Here is a 17,811-nt window from a genome sequence, read left to right on the forward strand (position 1 = left end):
CCTACAGATGGGCCCAGTAACAGAGATACCCCAGAGAGATGTCCCTGTCCTCTGTATTACCAGGATAATCACATATATACCATGTCCTCAGTCACTGTGTGTCTCCTACAGATGGGCCCAGTAACAGAGATACCCCAGAGAGATGTCCCCGTCCTCTGTATTACCAGGATAATCACATATATACCATGTCCTCAATCACTGTGTGTCTCCTACAGATGGGGCCAGTAACAGGAATACCCTAGAGAGATGTCCCCGTCCTCTGTATTCCCAGGATAGTCACACATATATACCATGTCCTCAGTCACTGTGTGTCTCCTACAGATGGGCCCAGTAACAGAGATACCCCAGAGAGATGTCCCCGTCCTCTGTATTCCCAGGATAATCACATATATACCATGTCCTCAGTCACTGCGTGTCTCCTACAGATGGGCCCAGTAACACAGATACCCCAGAGAGATGTCCCCGTCCTCTGTATTCCCAGGATAGTCACACATATATACCATGTCCTCAGTCACTGTGTGTCTCCTACAGATGGGCCAGTAACAGAGATACCCCAGAGAGATGTCCCCGTCCTCTGTATTCCCAGGATAATCACATATATACCATGTCCTCAGTCACTGTGTGTCTCCTACAGATGGGCCCAGTAACAGAGATACCCCAGAGAGATGTCCCCGTCCTCTGTATTACCAGGATAATCACATATATACAATGTCCTCAGTCACTGTGTGTCTCCTACAGATGGGGCCAGTAACAGGAATACCCTAGAGAGATGTCCCCGTCCTCTGTATTCCCAGGATAGTCACACATATATACCATGTCCTCAGTCACTGTGTGTCTCCTACAGATGGGCCCAGTAACAGAGCTACCCCAGAGAGATGTCCCCGTCCTCTGTATTCCCAGGATAATCACATATATACCATGTCCTCAGTCACTGCGTGTCTCCTACAGATGGGTCCAGTAACACAGATACCCCAGAGAGATGTCCCCGTCCTCTGTATTCCCAGGATAATCACATATATACCATGTCCTCAGTCACTGTGTGTCTCCTACAGATGGGCCAGTAACAGAGATACCCCAGAGAGATGTCCCCGTCCTCTGTATTCCCAGGATAATCACATATATACCATGTCCTCAGTCACTGTGTGTCTCCTACAGATGGGCCCAGTAACAGAGATACCCCAGAGAGATGTCCCCCTCCTCTGTATTCCCAGCGCTGTACAGAGGAGACTCACATGACCCCACAGGAGGATCAGGTACAGGTAGGTGGGATTTAGGGTCTTGCCAATATACCAAAGTGACTTATAACTGTATAATCTGTAGACTGTGTGTTATACACTGAGCTGGTGGAGACCTGTGGGATAGAGAGATTGCTGGGGATTATTGTGCATGTGTGTGTTCATAAGTAGGTAATGGGACAGAAATAATGAATACAAAGTAAAAGAAGATGTAATTAGATAAAAGTATAGATAATAGTTGGATAATATAATATAATCAGAGTGCAGACTGAGTAAGTACAAGCTTCTGTGGGTGGTAGGGAGTTTGCTGAACGCATTTCACCATCAGTTTGAGGCTTCCTCAGAGGGTTCTCTGTCAAGATTTGACGCATTTTTTTATATTTGTGGGTTTTTCAGGGTGAAGATCTGACTAATATTAAAGAAGAAGCTCTGGAGGGAGAAGAAGAGACGTGTGCGATGAGGGATCGGCCAGTTAAGGAGGAGGAGATCCCTACAGATCCCAGCACAGGTGAGTAGTAATCACATATTACAGAGAGTAGTCACATGTTCTACTGTCTGTATGGCGTCCTCTGGAATCATTTCAGTTTCCTCATTTTATCGGTGAATTAAATTCCAAGCAAATTCCACAAAGTGCTGTTGGAACGCCATAAAGGCGGTCAGTATAAGGCTATCATACGTGTGCCCAGCAGGTGCTCACCGTGTGATATATATGGGCGGAGCTGTGTGTACCGGCACTCCAGCCACCTATGTGATTGCATGGGGAATTCTGCCCGTTGTAGCTGGGATGTTTAACCTAAATACAGATGTACTAAGACTTAAGGCCGGTTACTTTATTCCACCGCTATAGATAGGATCCTGTTCCAGAGGACAATGTTGAATTCTCCTGAATCTCCAGGTAGTGGGGGCTTTTTGCCAGGAGACCTATCTGGTACCCTAAGTACCCGCCCACTCCCGCTTCCTATTGGTCTCCTAGCTATATCCTTGGCATTGGCTACTGATTCTTCAGAGGCGGACTCACATCTGTTATTTTTAAAGCCTTGTTTCCCAGGGTTCACTTATATCCCGGGGCTGGATTGTCAGCCCGTCCTTACAGAGAGTGACTTTTCCCTGCTAGGCGATATCCTGGCCGTCCAGTCCCTAGGTGTGTGATTAGGCATCTTTAGTCCATATGGGTATGTTTTCTTTTAACGCCATTCCATGGGCCTTCATTTGACCCTTCTTTTTCGGGTGTGATGCGTTTCATCTCCATCTGGCTCTTGGCTCAGGTTCTGGCCAACCACTTATGATCTGGAGCTGGGCTTTAGTAACCACAGAACCAGGGTTCTCCAGTATAAGTTCTGAGTTTGGTCACATCAGTAGGCTCTTATCCCGATATTGCTGAAGGCTGGAAAGCCAGTCTGTGCTCAGCATTGTCACTATATAAGGACAGGACACGTATCCTGGTGTGAGAGACGAGTTTCCTCCTTGTGTCTTTCCCGACTTCTTTTATTCCTCAGCAACGTCTGGTCACAAGTTTGCATCTAAGATCTTGGAAGGTGCCGGTTTCTGAGCGGTCATTTACCATCGCCTTGTCTTGTATATTGACATCATTGATGCAGGTGGTCCTCAGTCTGCAGCCTCCCATGACTCTGTGGGACCTGAATACGAGCCTTGATTTCTTGCAGCCTGTTTTGTCTGAGCCACTTGAGTCCGTGGGCCGCAAGCATGTTACTTTGTATTCTCCCTGGTGATTATTTGTGACGACACGACAGTCGACGCTTTGTACTACATCGTCCTATTTGTGTGCTTTGTGCAGCCATTGACAGGTGCGCATTGCTCAGAGGTAGCTGGTGCCTTCCATGTTCATGTCTCCAGGGATCTCTGCGTATCAGTAGGGTGGCACCTAGTTGCCCCTGCACAAGTTACTAAGCTCTACCATATCAGCACCTTTGCGAACCTGTAGGGCAGTTTTGGGCGCAGGGTTATTTGTTCACCTCCTACACACTCCCTCCGGTGACGGAATCTTTGGGATGTCCCCAGTGTCCATCAGCGGCAGAAATTGAAAACTTGGTTTTTGCACTTGCCAGTAAAATCCCTTTCCCTGATTACATGGGGGGCAGTGGACACCCTCCCAGTGCGTCATGTGTATGGTTACATTCTGTTTGTTATGTGGTGGAGGTAGTTGTTGGTTGTTTGCGGCTATGTCTACAAAGTCTTGTTCTGTCTCCTTTTACTTTCTTCCCTTTTTTCTTTTTTCCTCTCTGTCTCTTCTTGGGCTTGGTTATGTCACAAACCTGACTTGTTTTACATTTGTTTCCTGATTTGCAATGTTTCCAGGCTTGTCTGTGTCCATGCTGCTGCAGCTGCTCTGCATTCCTCCTTGATTAATCACCTGACTTCAGCACTGGTCACATGATCCAGGTATATTCAAGTAATCCCTCTTCCTGGTTGTGACCTAATTGCTGCTGCAGGCAGTAGCCAATCCCCAGCTACAGATATAAGGATTCACTTGAGAACAGCTCAGGGCCTTGAACAACTAGTCTGATCCCTGTGTTCAGAAGTCGGCGTTCCAAGGCTCCAGGTTCCTGTCCAGAGTCCCTGTGGTTTTCTGTGCAATCTGCTGCTGCTACTACTAGCTGTTACCAAAGCTCCCTGGCTCTCTCCACCTGCCAGGTTACCTTCCTTGCTGTTACCATCTCCAGCTCCCAAGGGAAGAGGATATAGAGCACTCCAGCATGTCCCAGCAGAGTTTGCTATTGGTCTTAAAGGGCCATCACCGTCTTCGACTCCCTAGTCGACACAGGTGTCAACTCTAAACCTCACTCATCATTCTCCTGAGAGTTTCCCAGAGACTGACTCCAAGGCTCCTGAGTACCTGCTACAGTGATCCTCATCCTGCTGCGGCTGCTACGACCACCCTGCCTGGTTAATTCCACCTGCTGTAGCTGCTGTTCTATTATCACCAGCGCCCAGCTTACAGTCAGCTTCCCGAGTGCAGCACAGGACCATCGGTTCCCAGACCGACACAGTCATCGACTCCCAGGTCGGTGCTGCTGTCATCGACTCCCAAATCGATTCTGCAACCAGCACCAAGGCTGAAGAATGTCGGGTCCCTGACTGACAGTGCCTTCTATTGGCTCCCAGGCCGACGTACCCTCCTGGTTTCTAGGCCAGATGGACTCTCCAGCAGCTCCCAGGCCGTCAACTGCCCATGTCGGTTCCCAGGCCGTCAACTGCCCGTGTTGGCTCCCAAACCACTATCTTCTCTCTGGCCTCCCATGACAACGAAGACCAAGTTCTCCAGTTCCAAGCTCACTGCCACTAGTCACCGTCCTTCTCCCGTGACTGGCCAGTTAGCTGTGGGGAACTCAGGTCAGAGGGCTGTGACCTCGCCGCCAAACGCAGCGGAGTCCAGACCTCCTTGCGGGGGTCCCTGGTGAAAACCATTGGTAGTGTTAGACTCCGCGCCTCTGACCAGAGTCTCGTCAACTCCCCCACCTTGCTGTGCCCGCAGTGCCAGTGATCCTCATATGAACTGTCCTTGCCTCTAACCCCCAGTGTTCCAGTTCCCAGTGTCCACCACTGGCCCACTGCTGCCACAGCCGGGAACACCAGAGACCCGAGTCCTGACAGGGTAACCTTAACTGAGGTCAGGAGAGGTATAGAGGATGTGGAACCATGTTCATATCAATCAAGGGCCAGACTCCACACACCAACATGTATACGCCGGTGTTTCCATTGTCCCACCATGGAATCGGAGAAAGGGATTGCCCAGACCTCTGTGAGCTGACAAGTACCGGTGGAGGGGGGTGGGCATACAATTACCAGGGTAGGGGGGAGCGGGCAAACAAGTACCAGGGGAGGGGGGGGAGCAGGCATACAAGTACCAGGGGAGGGGGGGGAGCAGGCATACAAGTACCAGGGGAGGGGGGGGAGCAGGCATACAAGTACCAGGGGAGGGGGGGGAGCAGGCATACAAGTACAAGGGGAGGGGGGAGCGGGCATACAAGTACCAGGGGAGGGGGGGCGGGCATACAAGTACCAGGCGAGGGGGTGGGGCGGGCATACAATATTAAATATTTGATTACACTGTTTGGTTCAGAATATTTTTTTCCAGTTTTCCTCTTAAAACTAGGTGGGTTTTATAGAGCGAAAAATAGGGTACATGGTTGGGGAATATCAGTGTGGTCATAGTACTACAGAATAGGATACGTCACTGATTGATTACAACAGAAAGCAGCATATGATCTACTGTTGCTAAGCAGCATCCAATGACTTTACCATACGCCAGCACCAGTGATACTGTGATATGATTTGCTGGAGCAGAACTGACAATACACCAGCATGTATGTGTTATACCTTCCAGATGTACACATATAATCATATATAATTATATGGGTATACATGAGTAGCAATGAATTAATCACCTTTATTCTGAGGAGTCCCATCCCTTGGTACCGGGCACATAGCTTATTCCGGTCAGGAGATCCTCATTTTACCCCTCACCCAACAATTAAGTTGAACAATATTAATATCCTATAAAATAAACACACATCGGACCTTCACGTTAATACACGATACAACACTATTATCACATTTTCACTGTATTTCTTTTATATATGTCGCTGAGTTTAGCTAGCGTCATCCAATGACAGTTACAGTATAATTACTCTCCTGGGACACTTGGTGAGAGAATATAGGGAATATATACACCACACTAATAGTTACCCCAGAGTTCCCCTTGTAGGAATACTTCTGTGTCTGGTGCGATATTCCTGAGTGCTCCCCTTACATATATGTACAGCTGCATTATTGAATACCAAGGGATTTTTGTAAGAACTTAAGAATCCCTTTCTCTGATATGGTCCTGGTGACACAGCTCAACATTGGGATGTAGGAGGGTCCGTAGGAGCCAGGCACCTATCCTAAAGCTTTTGGAGGGTAGGCTCCTCCCTTCTGCATCCCAGACTCTTCAGTTCAATCTTTCAAAGCCACTGGAATACATTAACTCAGTACAAACGCCTGCACATATTATTTCTCCTTCCTCCACTAGGTGTCACTGGAGCGTAGACAGTGGGGGATAGAAGGGCGACCTCAGGGAGCTAGGGCACTCTATTGTAAATTCAGTGTGGCCAACTCCTCCCCTTCTACTCCCCCCCCCCGGCAGTCTTAGATCGTGCCCAAGGGAGCTGGGCATGTTTCCTGATGCTCCTGGGCAATTGTCATTAGTAGCGTTTATTATGTTAAAAAGCAAGAGGACAGGCTGGCAGTATGCTGTCACTGCCAGCCTGCTACGTGGGCGCTGCCGGGGGGACCCGGCCGCCGCTACAAAGCACTGCGCCCGGGTCCCCGGCTGAAGAGACCACAGTCTCTGTGAAGACGCGCGCGCCCCATAGAGAAAATGGCGGCAGCGCGACGCTTCCATAGCCGCTCCGCCGACCGGCCAGCAGGACGGCTGTGAGTATTCTGACCTCTCTCCAGTTAGTGGAGGAGGTCAGTAAAACAAAGCGGCGGATAGCAGAGGGGTTTATTCTATGTTTAGAAGCCCTGGCACGGAGCGCAGTCGGGAGGCGGGGCTTAGCGCAGACCCCTCCTCAGTAAGGGGGGTAACCAGGCAAGGCTCAGAGCCTCCGTTCAGCCCCCTGCAGCGCTGCTGGCGGCCATTTTTAGTCATTTGGCGCCTCAGGCAGAGCGTGCAGGAGAAGGCTGTGCAGTAACTGACTCCGGTGACCGTCCTGCTTATACTCTACCCAGTCTGTGAGGTACACAGCGGGGGTTAGAGTAGGGTGAGCCAGATTGGGCTGTGCTAAAGTTTGTTAGGCTACAGTGCCTTTGTTGTAAGGCAAGTTTGGCCGGGCCAGCTCTTAACCCTTTCTCTGCTGTCTCCCCTGTCAGTTTCACTTCTAACCTTATTCTTACTGTTGGAAGTGTGTGAGTGTGGTGTTATATCTCTGTTCATTATGGCAGGAGGGAACACCAAATGTAAGGGCTGTAAGGGGAAGTTTACTCCTTCTGCTGATGGAGTTATTTTCTGTGAGAAATGTGCAGTTAACCCCTCCTCATCCACAGCTCAGGTAGCACCGGTATGGGCTTCTCAGCTTACTGAGGTAATGACACGCTTGGCTTCTGAACTTTCTGCCTCACAGAAAGACAGAGAGCAGGCAAGAGACCAACAAATCTCTTTAGCCACAGCTGTACAGGGGTTAACGAAAGCCCTTGTCCCGGCGGCTTCTGCGGAGCAGGGTCAGGCATCTTTACTGCCCCCTCTTCTCTCACAAGGAAGGAGGCCGTTTACTCATGACTCTGGCACTGATTCAGACGAAATGCCTGAGTTAGAGGAAGGAGAATACTATAATTCTGGTGCTGCAGCACCTGAGATTCAGGATCCTCAGATGGCGGTCCTACCGGACCCTGATCCTGTGGTACATGGCTTAGAGGATTTGATTGCCATGGTGAAGTTAGCCACGGATTATGTTGATACATCTGAGACTCCAGCAAGGCCTTCTCTGTTTGGGAAGAGGCCCAAACAGTCGTCTAGCTTCCCTCAGTCTGAGGAATTAGATGATTTTGTTACACAGGCCTGGAATCATCCGGATAAAAAATTTCAAATTCCTAGAAAATTTTATGTTTCTTATCCACTCCCTGCAGATAGTAGGAAGAAAGTGGAAACGCCTCCAGTGGTGGACCCATCGGTGACTCGTCTATCTAAGAAGACGGTATTGCCGGTGCCTGGGGCCACGTCTCTGAAGGATGCTTCTGACCGTAAGTTAGAACTAACTTTAAAGTCTATTTTCTCTGCGGCAGGAGTTTTACAGAGACCAGCGCAGGTAGGATGCTGGGTAAACAAAGCAATGGGGGTCTGGGCCTCCAAGATTTCTGAAGGTTTAAAAGACAACCCAGATCCAGCCGAGCTTAATAGGTTAGCTGAACACATACGGGAGGCCTCTGACTACCTGATGGAGGCTTCGGCTGACATTTGTAAAATGTCCGCACGTATTTCAGCCTTATCCATTTCTGCGCGCAGGGCTTTATGGCTTAGGCAATGGCAGGCAGATGCGGAGTCCAAGCGGGCGGTTGAAGCATTGCCCTTCAAGGGAGAAGTCTTGTTTGGAGCAGAACTAGACAAATGGATCTCCCTGGCAACAGGGGGTAAGTCTTCTTTCCTCCCTTCAGCAGCTCCACCTGCTCCTCGTAAGGCCTTTCAGAGTCACACTTTTAGGTCCTTTCGTCCCCAAAACAGATTTCGCGGTAGATCGAAAGGAGCTTCCGTCGCCCAGAGGGGAACTCGGGGCAGAGGAAGAGGTATGGCCACAGTACAGCAGGAGGCAAAGTCCACCCCTAAACAGGCATGACGGTCTCCCCTCCCTGAAGGAGACCCTCCAGGTGGGAGCGCGTTTGCGGCACTTCAAGCATGCGTGGCTTCAATCTTGTCAGGATGCTTGGGTACGGGATCTGGTGTCAGAAGGTTACCAGATAAAATTCATGTTTCCTCCTCCTCAGAGATTTTTCAAGACAGGTTGGCCAGCTTCTCCGGAAAGAGCAATCCTTTTGAGGGAGGCAATTGCCAAGCTTCAAAGGATGGAAGTGATTCTCCCAGTCCCGACAGAGGAAAGGAACCAGGGATTTTATTCTACCCTGTTTCTGGTGCCGAAACCGGACGGATCGGCTCGTCCCATCCTGAACCTGAAACAACTGAATCCATACCTACAGCCTCTGAAATTCAAGATGGAATCCATTCAATCCGTAATTGCAGGTTTGAGTCAGGGGGAGTTCCTGGTATCCCTGGATATCAGGGACGCCTACCTGCACATTCCAATTTGCCCATCCCACCAGGCTTTTCTGCGATTTGCAGTTCTGGAACACCATTGGCAATTTCAAGCCCTGCCCTTTGGCCTCTCCTCGGCACCTCGGGTGTTCACCAAGGTGATGGCCGTAATGATGGAGATTCTTCGCTCCAAAGGTGTAACGATAATACCATATCTGGACGACCTCCTTCTGAAGGGCTCTTCTCAGGAGGAACTTTTGACAAACATCAACCTGACCAAGAGGATACTGGTAGAACACGGCTGGATCCTAAACTACGAAAAGTCCCAGCTGCAGCCATCGCAGAGGATGCAGTTTTTGGGATTGATCCTGGACACGATACAACTGAGGGTTTTCTTACCGGAAGACAAGATCAGATCACTGCAGGAGTCGGTGCGTCTAGTACTGCAGCACAGGAAGGTCTCAGTACTCCTCTGCACGCGTCTGCTGGGGAAGATGACCGCTTCTTTCGAAGCAGTCCAGTATGCTCGCTTCAGGTCAAGACCATTTCAACTAAATCTTTTAAGACAATGGTCAGGATCACACCTACACCTACAACGTCTGGTGACCCTGTCCCCGAGAGCGAGGCTCTCCCTTTCATGGTGGCTTCACTCAGCAAATCTCAGGGAGGGGAAACGCTTCGCTCTTTGGAATTGGACGGTCATCACAACAGATGCAAGTCTCCGAGGATGGGGAGCACTGACATTGGACCATCAGTTCCAGGGCCGTTGGACTTGTCAGGAATCCAGCCTACACATCAATATCCTGGAACTCAGAGCAATATATTACGCTCTCATCCAAGCACAATCCCTGCTTCAGGGTCGACTAGTCCGGGTTCAGTCCGACAATGCCACCGCGGTCGCCTATATAAACAAACAGGGCGGCACAAGAAGTCGGACGGCCATGAAAGAAGTGACCCGAATCCTGGTGTGGGCTCAGGTTCATGCGATGGCCATCTCAGCGATCTTCATTCCAGGAGTGGAAAATTGGGAGGCCGACTACCTAAGTCGGCAGGATGTCCACCAGGGAGAGTGGTGCCTTCATCCTCAGGTTTTTCAGCGACTGGTTCGAAAATGGGGGTGCCCTCAGGTAGACCTGATGGCTTCACGTCTCAACCATCAGCTTCCGTTGTACTTCGCACGAACTCGAGACCCAGCAGCGGCGGGAGTGGATGCCCTGACGGCTCCTTGGCCATTCAGCTTTGTATACCTGTTCCCTCCGTTTCCGCTGATACCCAAGATTCTACAGCGCATAAGGAGGGAGAGGGTCTTGGCCCTCCTAATTGCTCCGGACTGGCCTCGGCGAGCTTGGTACACCAGCCTCACAACCCTGCTGGTAGAAGAGCCGTGGCCTCTGCCGTTACAAGAAGATCTTCTCAGTCAAGGCCCTTTCGTCTTCCCAGACTTAAAGCGGCTACATTTGACGGCGTGGCTGCTGAAAGGTCCATCTTAAGACAAGCCGGGATTCCAAGAACAGTAATCCCGACCATGATGAGTGCAAGGAAAGAGGTAACATCAAGACATTACCACCGTATTTGGAGGTCGTATGTGGCATGGTGCGAAGGCCGCGGGGTCTCCACAACGGCATTCAAAAAGGCCAGACTTCTTTTATTCCTTCAGGCTGGGCTGTCTGCAGGTTTGCGTCTGGGATCCCTGAAGGTTCAGGTGTCCGCCTTATCCGTTTTTTTTCAAAGACGGCTAGCACTGCTACCTGAGGTACAAACCTTCTTTCAGGGGGTTTTACGATTGCAGCCTCCGGTTCGCCCTCCTACGGCCCCATGGGACTTAGACTTGGTCCTTGATTATCTTTGCTCCTCGGTTTTTGAACCTTTGGAAGAGGTAGATCTCAAATACCTCACTTGGAAGACGGTTCTATTACTAGCTTTGGCCTCAGCCAGAAGGGTTTCAGAGCTGGGAGCCCTTTCATGTCGCTCGCCTTTTTTGGTATTTCACTCAGATAGAGCCGAGCTTCGTACATCCTTATCCTTCCTTCCAAAGGTGGTTTCCTCCTTCCACCTTAACCAGCCTATCGTAGTTCCTGCATTTACCGAAGATCCTCAAGCAGAATCTTTGGACGTGGTGAGGGCCTTAAAAGTTTACGTGGCCAGAACAGCCTCAGTTAGAAGATCGGACTGTCTCTTTGTCACCTATGATCCAATCCGTCGGGGATGGCCTGCATCTAAACAGACTTTGGCCAGATGGATACGGCTGACTATAAGACAAGCATACGTGAAAGCGGCTCAGACTCCTCCGGCTTCCATTTCGGCGCATTCTACGCGTTCAGTAGGACCCTCTTGGGCGGCTGCTCGAGGGGTGTCCATCCACCAGCTTTGCAGAGCTGCTACGTGGTCGGGCAAGCGAACCTTTGTTAGGTTCTATAGATTCGACACATTTGCTTCATCGGCTTCTCAGTTTGGCCGAGCAGTTCTTGGGGGTTCTCAGCGCCTTCCCACCCGTGTTGGGAGCTCTGGGGCGTCCCCACTGTCTACGCTCCAGTGACACCTAGTGGAGGAAGGAGAAAATAGGATTTCTGTACTTACCGTAAATCCCTTTCTCCGAGTCCACAGGTGTCACTGGACGCCCTCCTCGGCGCTGTTGCCGACTTACCTAGGAAGGACCTTCTAGTCCTGGTTTGGGGTTTCTTCCTGCTAACTAGTTTTTGTGTGGTTAACTATGTTCAGTGTTGTGTTATTTCATCACTGCTTGACTCAGTTTCCATGTCTGCATGAATGTTGGTTAAAAGTTTTACCTCCTCTTCGGAAGTGTGTTTCTATCTTCCAGCTCCCTCTGGGCACGATCCTTGAGACTGCCGGGGGGGGAGTAGAAGGGGAGGAGTTGGCCACACTGAATTTACAATAGAGTGCCCTAGCTCCCTGAGGTCGCCCTTCTATCCCCCACTGTCTACGCTCCAGTGATACCTGTGGACTCGGAGAAAGGGATTTACGGTAAGTACAGAAATCCTATTATGCACATTTTCAAAAATAACTTTTAACCATGTATAACATGAAACATCATGAACCTGGCATACTTACTGAGCGTAAGGGAGGGATCGCTGTGTCACCAGGACCATATCAGAGAAAGGGATTCGAACGGTAAGTTCTTACAAAAATCCCTTTTTCTCTTTCAATGGTCCTGGTGACACAGCTTCACATTGGGACGTTCCAGAGCCGGTCCTTTGGGTGGGTACGCTCAGGTCTGCAGCTCTCAGCACTGCTCGCCCGAATGATGCGTCCTCCGACGCGAACTCATGGAACCTATAGAATTTGGCAAAGGTATGAACAGATGACCAAGTGGCAGCCCTGCAAACCTGCTCAGCTGTTGCCCCATGTCGAACCGCCCAAGAGGTGGCAACTGACCTAGTGGTATGCACATTAATCCTGGCCGGCACAGGCCTACCAACTTTAGTATATGCAAACGCAATTATAGAACGCAACCACCTAGCAATGGTCTGCTTAGAAGCAGGCCAACCAATTTTGTGTACATCATACAAAACTAGCAAAGTATCAGTCTTTCTGACACTCCTAACTCTGTCCACATAAACGCGCAAGGCGCGCACAACATCCAAATTCCTCAATTTGTCCCTTTTCCTTGAACCCTCTGGGGGTTGAAACACAGGCAGAACTATCTCCTGATTTAGATGAAAAGCAGAGACTACTTTTGGTAAAAATTGGGGTACTGTCCGAAGGACAGCCCTATCATCATGAAATATAAGGAAGGGAGACTTGCATGACAATGCTCCCAACTCCGATACTCTTTTTGCTGACGCCACCGCCAACAAAAATACCAGTTTCCTCTGCCCCCGCCATGGCAGCCATCATGAATGGGTTTCTCCCTGCTGGGTAGTGCTTTTGGAAAGGAAAAAAAGACCTCTGGATCCTATAAGAAGGCTCCTCCTCCGAACACCAGTGTCTTTTTTTCCTTTCCGGGTAGTGCATGCATGTGGACACCAGCTCACCTTAAAACGGAGACTGTCGCTCCCTGCAGCTGCCTTGGCTTCATGCAGTGGAGAGGGAGAGCATAAGCTCTTGATGCCGAATGCGGGCCCCATGGGGTAGCTGTACGGCGGCGTCCAGGGGAGAGAGGTACTGAGCCAGACACGGAGGTTGCCGGCACACGCTCCCCTGCCCTAGCTCTGTGCTAAGGGCGGGCGCCGAGTAGTGCGCGTAGCGTGTACTCAGAGGAAGCGCGTCATTAGGGCGCGACTTCCGGTACGCGTCAGGTCTTAGCTGCGGTTTGTCAGTGTCACGCTGATCTGAGGTCTGGGAGCATAGCGGGCAGAGTCCTGTCCATAACGGAGCGCTGGCTTCTGGTGAGCGGATCAGGCGTGGGAAAGTTGACGGACGCGGAGGTGAGTTATAGCGCTGGCTATGTCTTAGAATGTGGTCGGGCTAGGTTTTAACAGTGTTTTAATAGACGTGACTGTGTTGTTCTAGAGAGGCGCACTACTCATGATGGAGGAAGACAGACAGTCTAGTGCAAAAACGGGGTGAGCAATGTATGGTGTAGGGTGTCCACATAGTGTTGGTGTTGTGAGTAGTTGTAGTGACTGGTAATATTATTATAGGTCGGAGTCTAGCAAGGATAAAGGGAAAAGCAAGCAGAAGAAATTGGTGCACAGCAAATGTTCAACATGTGACAAGACGCTGCCGGACAAGCATGTAGGGAATATATGTGAAGGCTGTAAGGCGTCTCAGTTGTTTCCCCCGGCTCAAATGGCGAGCCTAGTACAAATGTTGAAAACAGCCCTGGCTGATACGTTTGCACCTAAGGAGGATACGGGCAAAACGCCCATCAAGCGGAAAAGCTATGTGCTAAATGAGGATACAGAGGACACAGCGGGTCAGTTGGCCGGTCCTAGTGTGCTTGGAGGTGACTTAGACGATGATGACGAGGAGGATCCAGGTCAGGATAGGTCGGACTCGGACTTTAATGCCGACATGGTCGACAACCTTTTGGTCCGGATTTATAAATCATTAAATATTGAGGACAAGCAGGAGGATGTGAGCTTGCAGGAGATGCTTTTTAAAGATAAGAAGCAGAAAACCAAAACGTTTCCCCTGTCTCAAACCCTGAGAGACATAATAACGGAGGAATGGAAACAGCCAAATAAAAGAGTGGCTATTCCGGGGAAGGTTAACAAGATGTACCCCTTTGATAAGGCGCAGGTACTCTCGTGGGAGGAAGCACCGAAAATAGATGCGGCGGTGGCGAGGCTGTCGAAGAAAACGACACTGCCACTAGAAGAGGCCAACGCCTTTAAAGATCCAATGGACCGTAAGATCGAGTTGGGCCTAAGGAAACAACATTTAATTTCGGGGGCTTCCCTGAAAGCAGCGTCAGCGATGGCTGTGACTTCCAGAATAGTAAGAGGCTGGTGTCAGCAACTAGAGGGAGATATTCTGGATGACCTTGCAAGTTCGGAACTGTTAAAAGTTGTACAGGACGTGCAGCTGGCAGTAGAATTTATTTGTGAGGCATCTATGGATGCGGTAAGGCTGTCGGCCAGAGCAGGGGCGGCGACAGCCGCAACAAGAAGGGCGCTATGGTTAAAACCATGGGCAGCGGACGTTCAGTCCAAGAATAAACTCCTGTCCATGCCATTCCAAGGGGACTATTTGTTTGGCAAACAATTGGACGAGCTTGTAGCCAAGATATCAGGGGGGAAGTCGGTCTGGCTTCCTCAAGATAAGGGAGGCAGACGAGTACCTCCAGCCAAGTTCGGGAGATTTCAGCCCCAGGACTACAGAGAGTCACGGGCTTATAGACCAGGGAGACCCTATAGAAGGGGGTCCTGGGTATCAAGGGGCAATTTTCGTGCCCAAAGAAATAGAGATAAATTCTCCTCCAAAAAGGAGGCACAGTGACGTCAGGTCACAAACAGTAGGGGCCAGGCTGCTGAAATTTGCAAGCGTCTGGTCCAGGACCACTGGAGACAAGTGGGTCCAAGAGGTAGTATCCTCCGGGTACAAAGTGGAGTTCAACAAAGTCCCCGGAGAGTTTTTTGTTCAGTCTCCAATTCCCAAAAACAGGGAGGAGAGAAATGCCTTAGTAGCAAGTTTGCAAGAGATGCTGGAACAGGAAGTAATCAGCGTTGTGCCAGAAGGTCAGGAATTTCGGGGATGTTTTTCCCGTTTCTTTTTAGTAAAAAAAGCAACAGGGGGATTTCGTACCATACTAGATCTGAGACGACTCAATCAGTTCATAGAGGTAAAATCCTTCAAAATGGACAGTATCAAATCAGTGATACTAGACTTAAGTCAAAAGGACTTCATGACATCGATAGATCTCAAAGACGCCTACTTGCACGTCCCAATTTGCATAAGCCATCGAAAATATCTGAGGTTCAGGCTGATGAGCAAGAGTTATCAGTTCAACGCCCTACCATTTGGGTTGGCGACATCCCCGAGAACATTCTCCAAAGTGCTAGTCGTGTTGGTAGCCGCACTAAGACAGAGCGGGATAAGACTATTTCCTTACCTCGACGACATCCTAATAGTCGCAGACTCCGAGGAGAAGGCCCAAGAGCACACAGACAGGGTGGTGCAGTGCCTGTTGGAACACGGATGGTTGGTGAATTACAAAAAGAGCCAGCTTGTTCCGGCTCAAGAGATAACATACCTGGGGGTAGTAGTCAATACAAAAGAGCAAAAAATTCCCTTAACAGAAGTCAGAAGGAGAAAGCTAATCCACCAAGTAAAAAACCTGAAAAGACGCGTTGCATCCTCACGAGGTTGCATGGAGGTGCTAGGCCTGATGGCATCAGCGATAGAGGTAGTTCCTTGGGCAAGGTTCCATACAAGGAAGCTACAGAGCTGTTTCCTCCTACAGTGGAACAAAAACTCAAAGGATCTGTCCCAAAGAATAATCCTGTCCACAAGGGCCAGACAAGACTTAGACTGGTGGGCAGTAGAAAACAGGCTGACAGCAGGAAGGTACTTTGGCACAAAACCACAGGTTACGCTGACCACGGACGCCAGCGAAACAGGCTGGGGAGCAACCTGCAATTATCAGGTGGCCCAAGGAAAGTGGCAACAAGACTGGAGGGAAGCTCACTCCAATCTGCGGGAAATGGAGGCGGTGGTCAGAGCCTGCAGGTGGTTTCAGAACCAACTACAAGGGACAGAACTAATCGTGAGGACCGACAACCAGGTGGTAGTGGCCTATGTGAATCGACAGGGAGGTACACGAAGCAGAGCATTGATGGATTTGGCCACCAAACTGTTCGAGTGGGCGGAAGCCTGGGTTCTGAGCATCACGGCAGTTTACCTAGCAGGGAAAGAAAATGTGGTGGCAGACCAATTAAGCAGGATAGAATGCCTACCAGGAGAATGGGGCCTCAACCAAAAGGTATTCGAGAAGCTGGTGCAAAGATGGGGACGTCCACAGGTAGACCTTATGGCAACGGCAAGAAACAAAAAAGTACCCAGATTTTTTGCCAGGTTCTGGGAGCCGCTGGCAGAACAAGTAGACGCCCTGTCGGTGCCATGGGACATAGAGAGGGCTTATGTTTTTCCCCCAATACCGATGATTCAGAAGCTACTGAGGAAACTGCAGAGGGAGAAGATCGAAGTAATAGCGATCCTGCCATATTGGCTTCGCAGGGCATGGTTCAATACGGTTCAGAAGTTGGCAATAGACGATCCGTGGAGACTACCTTCAACCAAGGATCTACTAGTACAAGGAGAGGTATGCAAGGAGCAGCCGGAATCGTGGAAACTGACGGCTTGGTTGCTGAAGTCGGAAGTCTGAAAGCAAAGGGGTTCAGTGAAGGTGTAGTGGAGACCTTGCTGAAGGCAAGAAAGCCGGTAACCATGAAGGTATACTATAGAGTTTGGAAGAAGTATGCGTTTTGGGCGAAGGAGAATAGGAAGAATCCTCGTAGTATAGTTACCATACTTTCCTTCCTACAAGAAGGGCTGCGAATGAACCTCTCCCCAAGTACTCTGAAAGTGCAGGTCTCAGCAATATCATGCATCTTGGATTGGGACATAGCCAAGAACAGGTATGTACAAAGATTCATGCAAGCAGTAAAAAGAATTAAACCGAGGGTAAGAAGTCCGATACCCTCGTGGGACTTAAATCTGGTGCTAGGGGTACTGACAGAATCTCCGTTTGAGCCACTACAAGAAGTGGCCTTGAAGTTTATGTCATGGAAAGTATTATTTCTAGTGGCCATGACCTCAGCTCGTAGGGTATCAGAACTCCAAGCACTGTGGATAAAAGAGCCGTACTTCAAAATATATACGGATAAAGTAGTCTTAAGGACTAACCCAATGTTTGTACCGAAGGTGACGTCAGAGTTCCATATCAATCAGGAGATTATATTGCCTACGTTCTGCACAAATCCGACGAATAGTAAAGAAAGCAGGTTACACTGTCTTGACTTGGTCAGAGCCCTGTCCATTTACAGGCAAAGGACGGCCGAGTTTCGTAAAGCCGACAATTTATTTATATTATCAGAGGGAGAAAGAAAAGGGCAAAGAGCCTCTAAACAGACTTTATCAAGGTGGACTAAAAGTTGTGTCCGACAAGCATATGTCATAAGACAACAGGAGCCACCAGAAGGGTTTAAAGCGCACTCAACGCGATCAATGGCGTCGTCATGGGCAGAGAAGGGATCTGCATCACTGACAGAAATTTGCAAGGCCGCAGGATGGTCCTCACCGCACACGTTTACAAAGCATTACAGAGTAGACGTCTGGTCTTCCGCAGATGCTAAGTTTGGGAGGAAGATCCTGAGTGCGGTAGTAAATTAAAACGTGAAGAAACGTTCTATTTGAGTTAGGCATTATATG

The 17,811-nt window shown here is 49.7% G+C and overlaps 1 protein-coding gene across 1 annotated transcript in view; it reads left to right on the forward strand.

Moving 5' to 3' along the window:
• LOC146010008 (uncharacterized) overlaps positions 1-17,811 on the forward strand; it is a 114,617-nt gene that overhangs the window by 7,456 nt on the left and 89,350 nt on the right. The window lies entirely within an intron of this gene.

Source organism: Crinia signifera, chromosome 6 (genome assembly GCF_055691185.1).
Source record: "Crinia signifera chromosome 6, ASM5569118v1, whole genome shotgun sequence".
NCBI lineage: Eukaryota > Metazoa > Chordata > Amphibia > Anura > Myobatrachidae > Crinia > Crinia signifera.